The following is a 9,523-nucleotide window of genomic DNA, read 5'->3' on the forward strand; positions in this document are numbered from 1 at the left end:
TTCCGTTTCTGCACCAGCGTGGATGTGCCCATGGCCTTGAGAAGACGCTGACCCTCTGGGCTTGGCTCGGGCCCTCTGAGACGGGCATTTGAGCCACTTCCTGACCTGGCTACGTGGACAGGCTAGACACGAGCCTTACAGGAACTGGGACAGGACGGGTCTCGAAGCTGCACTCGGTGCTGGCCCCACCCCCACGTGGGGGTCGCAGTCAAGATCTGTGACCTTGACCTTTAGGACGGAGGCCGGCTGGGCCCTGGGACCGAGTTCCTGGCGTCCAGCAAGGGAATGGGGCCCACCGCCCTTCCCGACTTCTGGTGGGGGCCACGGCCGTGCAGGGAAGGACTGAGGGAGCAGAGCCTGCTTGCGGCCCAGCCCCGAGGCCTCAGCAGCGCTGCCCCCCACCCTCGGGAGACCTGCAGCGTAACCTCCCCTCCGGGCGCCAGCTTCCTCACCTGTGTACGGCGGCTGTAGCTGTGTCTTCCTGTGCTGTCTGCAGCCACCGCAGAGCCCTTCATGGTGGTCCTGGTGGACCCTCAGCGATGGCAAAGTGCCAGTCCTCCCCCACCTGGTGGCAGGCTGGGTCAGGACCCCGTGAGTCCTGGTGGGGACAGAGCTGGGAGACCCTGGCTGAGTGTGTTGGGCCCCAGGAGGTCTCGCCGCTCCTTGCTGCCTTTACGGGGTGGTGGAGGGTCTCAGGTGGGGATTTTTGGAACTTGAGGTCAGGATGTGATCTGGGACGAGGAGGGCAGCTGCCTGGCCTGGAGACGGATTCACAGTCACGCCTGTGCCGCTCAGCTGTGTGGCCTTGGGCTAGGGCCCTGCCCTCTCTGAGCCTTTGGTGACCGATGGGTTGCTTGTTGCCTGTGAGGTTGATGGGGTCACATGGTTGTGTCTGGACCAGCAGTGATGGTGGAGGAGCTCAGAAACTGCCTGCTGCCCTCCATCACAGCGAGCCCCCCACTGGAGGGTGGGGTGATAGAGGGAGATGGGTGGCCCTGAGTGGTCGGTGGGGCCTGGACCGTGCAGGGACTTGGCCAGGTGGGGCAGCTTGGCTTCCTTCCTCAGGTTCTGGGCGCCACGGGCGGTTCTGAGCAGAGGCCCTGGTGGGACTTGCGTGTTAGGAGGAGGGCCGTGGAGGGCGGCCTGCACCAGCCTGCCTGACCCTTTAGCTGAGAGCCCCCCCCCACCCCCCCCCAGCCACACTGTCCTTCCAGGCATGCCCCACCTGGGACCTGCGGCAATGTGGCCTCTTCACCACCAGGGGGAAGCAGAGGGCCACTCAGGAAAGGAGCTCCATTTTACTGATAAGGAAACTGAGGCTCAGAGAGGCAAGGCGACCCCCCTGGAGTCACACAGCAAGTTAGCTGTGGCCTGGGACTGGAGCATGAGGCCCGCCTCCAGCACTCCCAGGGCTGTGCCCTCCACGTGGTCCTGGGAGTCCGGGTGGGCTGGGGTGTATGAGGCATCTTTAGGACAGGGCAGGGAGGATTCCGCCGATGGTGTATTGTCCAGCCCATTAGGCTGTGGGCAACTGGGGCTGGTCCTGCTGGGGACACGCACGCTGCCCTCCATCACGGCTGCTCCCTGGGAGCCCAGAGGCCGCCCCGGGGGCACTGGGTGGGCTTCGGGTAGCAGAGCCCCTTCTGGTGGTCACGTCCCCAGGCCCCAAGCTGCCAGCAGGCCGCGTACAACCCGGTCACGGCAGGACAGGCACGGAGGTGTCCTCAGGGGCAGGGGAGTTACCAGGTCATGCAACGTCCATTCAGCCAGGGGGCAGGGCAGGGGGGGCCATGGGACCACCCTTGAGGGTACAGGCGGGGCCTGGCTGCACTGCTGCCCCCCAGCTTGGAAGAGAATCAGCCAGTGCTCACCCGCCCCAGGGACCCCGACAGCCGCAAGGGGGTCCACACCCCAGAGGGGAGCCGGGCATGGCAGGGCACGGCAGGGCATGGCACCGAGTGGGAGGCCCAGCTGGACGCAAGCCCCTGTCTGCTGAGTGGCTCCTGGGGCTTTGAGATCCCGTCTGTGCATACAGGAGGTGCTTAATACGTATCAGGGCCTTTCCCCAGACGTGGCCCAGAGGAACCATGTTCCCATCCGTGGACGGGGTCCGGGGTGGGTGGTTCAGGGAGGGCTGTTCCCTGGGCAGCGCCCCTCACGCCCACACACACCCCGCAGCCCCGAGGGCCTGGGGCCTGAACTGAAGGACATTCAGGGCCGAGGCGACCCCTGACTAAGGCCTGGCCGTGTGGAGGGTCTGGGCTGTTGGGAACTCAGGGTGGGGAGTGGGCCGGCGTGGCTGCAGCAGGAAGGGTGGGGGGAGCGACCCAGCAGGGGCTCCTGCCTGCCCCGGGGAAGCTGGCCGGCCTCCCGCCGTCCCTCCACCCTGGCCTCCTCCCACTGCTGCCTCTGCTTCATGGTGCGCCCCGGCCTCCAGGAAGGCCTCCAGGAAGACGTACCGCAGGGCCCTGCCCTTGCGGCCCCTCCGCCTGGAGCCCCGCCGTCCACAAGCCTGGCCCCTTACGACAGGTCTCCCCTCGGAGAGGCTCCCCTGAGCCCCTGACTCTGCCCATCGCCCGGGCCCGTTTTCAGCACTTGGAGGTCACCTTTGGAATTTGGGTGTTTTGTCTTCTGAGATGGAGCTCCACGTCCCCTAGTCAGGGAGCTGGGCTGTGTCCCCAGCACGCGGGACGGTGCCTGGCACGTGGTGGAGCTCAGCGCACTTTGTCCGGTGAGTGATTGAGTGAATGAATGAAACCTGCATCTCAAGCTGTGACGCTGGACCACTCGGCCGACCTTTCCGGCCTCAGTTTTCTCACCTGGGAAGGGGGATAGCGAAGCTGCTGGGTGCCCATAGCCCCCCGGGGACAGCGCCTGCCTCAACCCCGGGCCGGGCACAGACCTGCTGTGGTTGGGGCCCACCGGGGCTGGAGAAGTACGTGGGCTCAGGTGGGCAGAGCGCCACGGGTTGTGGGAGGGCACACAGCAGGCCCCTCCCACCCCGCTTGGACCTGAGAGAGACGGGAATGATGCAGGAAGGGGTTCAAGAGCTCGGGCGCTTTCTGGGGCATCTCAAAGCTGGTGGCCCTGCCTCCCAGGCCCAGAGGGAGCTTGGCCCACGGGACGCTGCGACCCCGTCCCCAGCCTCAGTTTCCACCTGCTGTTGCCCCCGCACCTGTGCAGGGGTCTGCACAGCCTGCAGGCCCCCACCCCCGGAGCGTCAGAGAGAGGGGCTCCCTTCGGCAACCCCCATCCGACGCGGCCCCTGGCCAGGAGTGGGGGATTAGCAGGCACATGAGGCCCCAGCGGCTGTAAATAATTGTGAGACCCCAGGGGGTGTCCCCACCTGCCTCCCTCACCCCGGCATCCCCCACTGGCTGGTCCCAGCCTCCCCCCTCAGCCAGGGCCTGGGTGGAGGCCAGTGGGTGTGCACAGGGCAGTGGTCTCGGTCTGTGACAACTGAGGCTGGCCTGGCCCTTCCCATGGATGGCACCTGAGCTCCCTGTGCCCACCCCCCAGCCAACTCCCCTCCTTTCCCAGAGGAAAGGGTTGAGGCCCAGAGAGGGGAAGGGCCTTCCCTGGGTCACACAGCACAAAGGACAGATGCAGGCGGAGGAGGGGACAGCAGGGCTGTCCTTGTGGGCAGAGCTGGCAGAGGGGGACCACTGGGATGGGGAGGCAGGGGTTGGCCCCCCGGAAGCAGGTGCATGGCCGGGGCCTGGGTTTTGGTGTCATTGGCCTCCGTCTGGGAGGTGCGGGGAGCACAGCCTGGACTCCCCCGGCCAGGGCCCCCTCCCGTTTGGGAGCTCCCCACGGGAGGAGCCCTGTTTGGCTAAGCGTGGGCGGGAGCCACAGTCGCCCCACAAACAGAATCTCTGTGTGGTCTTGTGTCTTCACATCCCAGCATCTCTCGGGGTCCCGGAAAGAAAGGGCTGCTCAGGTCTCTACGTGACACATCGAGGTGTGACCAGGCTTCCTCACACCCACCAGGTCCCTCCTGGGCCACTGACCCCAGGGCTGGCTGTGCCTTCATCGCGGAATCACTGAGAAGGCGCCCAGGGGTCGAGCCGGGCCTGCTCAGGGGAGGGGCCTCCCCGGGGCCCACGGACCACCCCGTTCGCTTCCCACCGGGGTCTGTCCTGCCCTGGGAGGGGCTTCCCTGCCTGTGGTGGACGCGGGGTAGGCCTAGGGGCGTGCACACGAGTGGCTGGGGGCTCATGAAGTCCCAAAGGGGGCGTTGGGGCCGTGAGGTCAGGTCACGGCATTCTGGAGCCCGCGTACCCGGAGCTGTGCTGTGGGTGGTGGACGTGAGCTTGGGGTGGTTGCATCCCCTCGGCCCAGCAGGCCCCCAAACCCCCGGGAGGGGTGCAGCCAGAGGACAGGGGTCCCAGCCCCTCCTCCTACCAGACATGCGCTGCCGACCCCGCCCTTCTGCACGCTGCCTCTGCAAACTGGGACCTCCCTCCCCCCCGAGGGTGCTTTGGCTCCCGTTCACCCCCAAGTCAGGAGCTCTGACTTCTGGGCTCCCCCCACCCTGGGCCTCCGCCCCCTACCTCCCCTCCCAGCAGAGGCCTGTGCCCAGGTGGCTAGGGCAGGTCCTGAGGGCCCCTCTGCGGGTCCACCTAGGTGCCTCCCCAGGCCCTCCCGTCCCAGGCCGGAGTTCCAGGTTCTGAGCTAACGAGGTCTCTCAGGTGGGCCCAGGAGATGCTGCTGAAGGCAGATGGCATGAACGCTGGCCCATTACGTTGTTAATAACGAACATCCCCCGCACCTTCACCTGCAGCTGACACTTCACAAAGTCCGCGAGGATATAATCCAATCGAAACGCAGTCTTGAGAACATCTTATCACAAATTGAAATTATATCATATTCCTCTTTCCTTAAATTAAAGTTAAAACCTTTTCATTTGCTCTCACACTGGTTGTGTAAAACTTAATCAGTGGTTTTGACAACAATATTTCCATATGGGCCATTTCTATTCTCATTTATTGATGAGGGAGAACTTTCTGGAAAGAGGTGATAGGACGGGTGCGCGGAGGCGTCAGGCTCTGGGGCCGGCGCCTGGGGTGGACCCGCCCCCTCTGTGAGCACGTGGTGGGGGTGAGGGGGGCTGGGGTCAGGGCCCGCGGCTCCGCTCGGGACGGGGGCAGTTCTAGCTGTAAAATGCTGTGTCTAGGACGGGCGGGGGGAAGATGCAGGAATTGGTGGCACGGTGAGGGACAAGCCGAGGGGCCAGCGAGGGCACGGGGAGGGGGGCAGAAGTCCAGGAAGGAAGGTCCCCAGGGCTGGGGGACAGAGGGCGGGCTGGTGGGAGAACAGAGGTGTGGCCTTGAGGACGGGGCCTGGTCTGCTGGGCTTCCTGGGAGCAAAAGGTGCTCTGCCGCAGCCTTGAGTTCCGACAGAGCCCCTGCCTGTCAGTCCGCGGAAGAGGGGCGTTCAGATGGCCCCGGGGGACGGTGACAGCGGGCGCAACACGTGTGGCCATCGGGCACCTGCGGTGCGGCCGGTCCGAGGTAAGACGCGCCCTCAGAGTGAGAGACACGCGGGATTTCCAACACTGAGCCCCCAGAAAGGATATGACAGCTCGCTTACAGAATTATATATTGATCACATGTTGAGATGGACACATTTCATATATATCGGATTCACTAAGATATGTTATCAAAACCAATCTCGTCTCTTACTTTTTTTTTTTTTAATATTTATTTCTTTATTTGGCTGCACGCAGGATCTTTAGTTGCGGCATGCGGGATCTAGTTCCCCGACCAGGGATCCAACCCGGGCCCCCTGCATGGGGAGTGTAGAGTCTTAGCTACTGGACCACCAGGGAAGTCCCTCTTACTTTTTTTTTAAATGCAACGACTAGAAAATTCAAAATCACACACACGGCCCTTGCAGTCGTGGCTTGCGTTCTCCCTCTGGTGGGCGGGGGCTACTGACCATGTCAGTGGCTCATCACGATCTCGTTTGCCAGTTTTGGGGTGTCCGCCTGTGCCAGCTCTGTGTCCCTTCATTCCTCATCGCCTCTGGGGTGTGGGCACTGCCATCGCCCCCCGGCCCCGCCCCCGCCCCGCTCTGTCCACTCCCTGTCCATTTTCTCTCAAAATGTTTCCCGAATCTGAGCTTTCTTCTCCCCTGGTCCTCTGGGCGTCTCCCCGCGCTCCCAACTCGCCCAAGAGGCTGAAACCCTCGGGGTCTCCCCGCTACGCTGCAGGGAGTCCACCCTCGTGCCGAGACCCCCGCCCCCGGGGGGAGAAACCTCCGCTTGTTGCGGGGGGAGACGCCGTGCGGGGCCCGCAGCGCCACGCCCTGCCCGTGCAGCGAGGGGTCACGGCACGTCCGCGCACCGGGCTCCACCCGCAGACCGGAGGCCAGCTCCTGCCCTGAGGGCTCGGCGCACGGGACGGCAAGCACGGGGAGCTGCAGTCCCGGAGGGGGCTCCGCGGGAAGGGACGGCCCAGGAGAGGCGGGCAGGGTGAGGGGGTCGGGGGACGGATGCGGGCGGCAGCTGTGCAGGGGCCCTGAGTCAGGAGGGGGTTCTGGCTGCAGCTCGGACTCGGCTGGGGAGCAGCTTTAGGTGGGAACCCCGTGATCAGGGAAAGGGGGAGCACGTGGGGGCAGCTCGGGTCGCCCCCACCCCACCCAGCGCGGCTCAGCGTGACGTGCTCTGCGCGCAGAATTTCGCGGCGTGGCCGCGCCGGGCTGCAGAGGCACCAGGGAGCGTCGTCTGCGTCCAGGCCTCCACGTAGGCCGCAGGGTCCTGGGGATTCTGAGCGTCCCGGGGTGGGGGCAGCTGTAACCAAGCGCCCTAGGCGGGGGGGCTTGCAAGAGGGGCAGTTTATCCTTTCCCAGAAGTCCAGGACTGAGGTGCGGGCAGGGCTGCCTCTGCCTGAGGGCTCCGGGGGACGTCCCTCCGGCCTCCTCCAGCTCCCGGGGCCTCTGGCGCTCCTCCGCTCGCGGCCGCCTCGCTCCCACCCACCAGTGTCCTCGCACGGCCCTCTTCTCCCTGCCGGTCTGCGTCCAGACTCCCCTCTTCTTATAAGGACCCCGGTCATCGGACTGCAGACCACCCCGGTCCAGCGTCTGCCCATCTTGACCAATCACACCTGCAAAGACCCCATTTCATAGCTTCTGGGGGTTGGGACTTCAGCATATCTTTTGGGAGGCAAGTCAACCCCTAACAGGATAATTCGCAGGCTTGCTGAGGCCACAGGCCCTCCCCGCCTGCTCCGGCACCCGGGGGCAGTTGTGGGACCCAGCTGGGCCCTGAGTCCTGAAGGTGAGCCAGAGACACACACGGATGATTTCGTGGTTCCCTTGGGCAGGTGTGGGTGATGGTGCCGGGGGTCCAGGGGCCACGCTGTCTGGCGGCGAGGGCGGCCAGTGCCCAAAGTCGAGCTCTGAGTAGGCTGCAGCGGGCAGGGCCGAGCGTCTGCTGCCCAGTCACCCACAGGGGACCTATTTCTACCTGCTTCCCCCTTCCCCCCAGAGACCCCACAACATTCCCCTCCTGCCTCTGTGTGCTGCAGTCTCGTCTGCCACTCACTCCCGGGACCCTGGGTATGCATGATGGCAGACATTGCTGGTTTTCCCTGTTTTGTTTGGATGTCGCCCCCCAACCCCACCCCGTCCTGTAGGCTCAGGAGAAATGGCCCCCTCCCCAACCCTAGGAAATGAATCATATTTAATTCAAGCCAATCATGGCCCTTCTCATCCCCAATAAAGGAGGCACCACCGGGAGGACACACCCTCTTTTTTGCTGGAGGATAGCATACCTGTCTGGATGCATGGTGCTGCAGCAGCTGTTTTGTGACCATGAGGGGGAACATGGCTGATATGTTGAGGATGACAGGGCAGAAACATTGAAGACACCTGGGTCTTTCATGACATCATTGAATTAGCTAGTCCTAGAACCTCCCTATCTCTGGATTTCTTATGGTGTATGAATTTCCTAGGGCTGCCAAAACAAAATACCACAAACTTGGTAACTTAAAAAAACAGAAATTTGGGAATTCCCCAGCGGTCCTGTGGTTAGGACTCTGCACTTCCACTGCCGAGGGCCCAGGTTTCATCCCTGGTCGGGGAACTAAGATCCCACAAGCCATGCGGCACAGCCAAAAAAACCCAGAAATTAATTTTCTTGCAGCCCTGGAGGCTAGAAGTCTGAAACCAAGGTGTCGGTGGGGTTGGCTCCTGCTAAGGCTGTGAGGGAGAGTCTGTTCCAGGCCTCTCTTCAGCTCCTGGTGTTGCCAGCAATCCTTGGTGTTTTGGTTTGTGGCTGTCTCCCTCCAATCGCTTCCTGTGGCCGTCAGTCTGTCTGCATCTGTGTCCAGATGCCTCCTTTTAACAAGGACACCAGTCACAATGCATTAGGGTGCACCCTAATGACCCCATTTCCAAATAAAGTCACATTCTGAGGTTCTGGGTGGACATGAACTTTTGTGGGGGGCACACCATTCAACCCACCACATATGGGAAAATAATCTCCTTTCTGGTTAAACTTTTACTCAGATTTTCTGATATTTGCAGATGATTTGGAATTTATTTCCAGGAGTGGGGGTGTGACAACGAACAGAACCTCAGATGTGGAATTGTCTAAGGGGGGGCCGGCGGGTACCGGGCAGTGAGGCTCATGTTCTGGTTGGGAGGCTGGTGATCATTGTGATGATCTCACGTAAAATTAGGTATAGCTGTTACCTGTGGTACCTTGGATCCCAGACCACAAATTCATCAAGGCTGCGAAAATAGTAGGAAAATATTCAGAATATCAGTATTAATTGACTACTTCTTGTGGCTTTTGGTAAGTCATACGAGAGAGGTGAGTTTGGGGTGAAGGCAGCCAACCTGAAAGCTAGTGGAAGGACATTTTGGATTTGCTAAAAGAGCACTTTTGTCCAAGGCGAGGCATCTAAACTGATTAAGCATTCCACAAAGGAGCTTTGCTGTGAGAGGAAAGCCAGTTCCTTTGGTCCAAGTTAAAGCTCTTGCCAACAGCGGAAAGGAAGTAGGAGGCTCAGCAGGAGAAAACCTCGAGTTTCTAGGCCTCTCTGCAATTAGGACAGACAAATTATTGTCTTAATGGGCCTCTCTAGGCCCATTAAGACAATAATATGATTATGTGGGACACTGCTCTCCTCCCATCTTTGCTGGATGTCTTCTGGGATGTGGGGTGCCATGGTGGGACTTGAGATTCACGGTGCCGCAGCAGCCAGCTTGGGACCATGTGGGAGGATATGGCCACCAAGCAGAGACTGGCAGGGCAGAAACAGGGAAGCCTCCTGGGTCTTAGTTGACATCCCGTGGCTGTCGCTGAGCCCTGAATTAGCCAATCTAGAACCTTCTTACATGTAGACTTCTTGTTCTGAGGGATAATAAACCAGGATTGTTTGAGCCTCTGTCTTGCATGTTCCGATAGCCAAGTTGAGCACCCTGAGGATGCCCAGCTACGTGGTGCGGCCCTTTCCCCTTGCCTGTGTGTGCCCCCACCCAGCCTGTGAGCCCCATGAAGATGAGGACCTGGCCC

The sequence above is a fragment of the Balaenoptera ricei genome, chromosome 15 (assembly GCF_028023285.1).
Source record: "Balaenoptera ricei isolate mBalRic1 chromosome 15, mBalRic1.hap2, whole genome shotgun sequence".
Classification (NCBI taxonomy): domain Eukaryota; kingdom Metazoa; phylum Chordata; class Mammalia; order Artiodactyla; family Balaenopteridae; genus Balaenoptera; species Balaenoptera ricei.